The sequence below is a fragment of the Oryzias melastigma genome, linkage group LG14, assembly GCF_002922805.2.
Source record: "Oryzias melastigma strain HK-1 linkage group LG14, ASM292280v2, whole genome shotgun sequence".
In the NCBI taxonomy this organism is placed as follows: Eukaryota; Metazoa; Chordata; class Actinopteri; order Beloniformes; family Adrianichthyidae; genus Oryzias; species Oryzias melastigma.
In genome coordinates, this window is record NC_050525.1 from 22,688,380 (window position 1) to 22,689,488 (window position 1,109).

Consider the following 1,109-nt stretch of genomic DNA (forward strand, 5'->3'; position numbering starts at 1 on the left):
GAATCCAATCATCTTTTCATTCTTTCTGCCTGCAGTAGAACTAAAGCAGCAGGAGGCATCTTGTTTGAGCTTCCTCCATGCAGACCTGTTGTCATATCTCCCACTGCACTGAGGAAGATAGCATTCAAAAGAGGCATAAAAATGTGTTCTGGTCTGACCTTACCAGCTCTGAGATCGCCACTTGCTTGCTTGTGTTTGAAGTCGGAAAACACTTGGAGGCTCTTCAGCTGATTATCTCCCCAAGATTGTGTCTCTTTGTTGCTCTCGTGCCTGGTGACATGGCCAGTGAGCTTTGTAGTCAGAGCTGCGATTCTCTGTTGCTGCATTTCTCAGATCTTCGGCCAAAGTAACAGAAAATGGCAAATTTACAAAAAGATTCTTGTATCTAATCAGGTGATTCATTCACTTCTGCATTAAATGGGTTTCCAAGTTCAGCTTCCTGCTTTTGCATCTGTAAGCAGTCCAACAGTCCAGCACACAGCTAAGTTACAAATATAACATAAATGGACATATTTGACTTTATAAATAAGTATCAGCATAATAAATTCCTTATCTTTTGTCAGGATTCTGTGCTTAGGTTTTGTCATGTTCTGGTTTCCCCATCAGTCTCATTATGTTCTGGTCAAATCATCCACTGCTTTCTTCATTTAATCAACCTCAGTGTGTTGAAGAATCTGGTTTTCAGTTCATTATTGTCAGGTCATTTCCTTTTTTCTGTTTTGCCACCTTTTTTGTTGTTCTTGTGGGGTTTTTTGTCATGTTTCAGTTAATTTATTAAATGTTTTACTTTTCTGCCACCTTGCCTGCTGTCCTGCATTTGCCACGCCCCCTTGAAAGGTCTTGTCCAACATCCTGACATTTTAAGGTTTATGCATTTTTTATGACAACTTCAGTGACTTTGATTAAAAGCAAGTATGCATTTGATACTGGAACTGTCCAACGTTTCAATAAATATTTAATATAAAACTATGACTGAGTATTAAAGTCACAAAAAATGGGTAATATTACAAGTTTAAAAGTAAAAAATGTATAACTTTTAATCTCGTAAATCTGAGTTTTTTTTTTCTAATAAATGTATAACTTTTTTTCTTGTAAATTTACAAGATTTA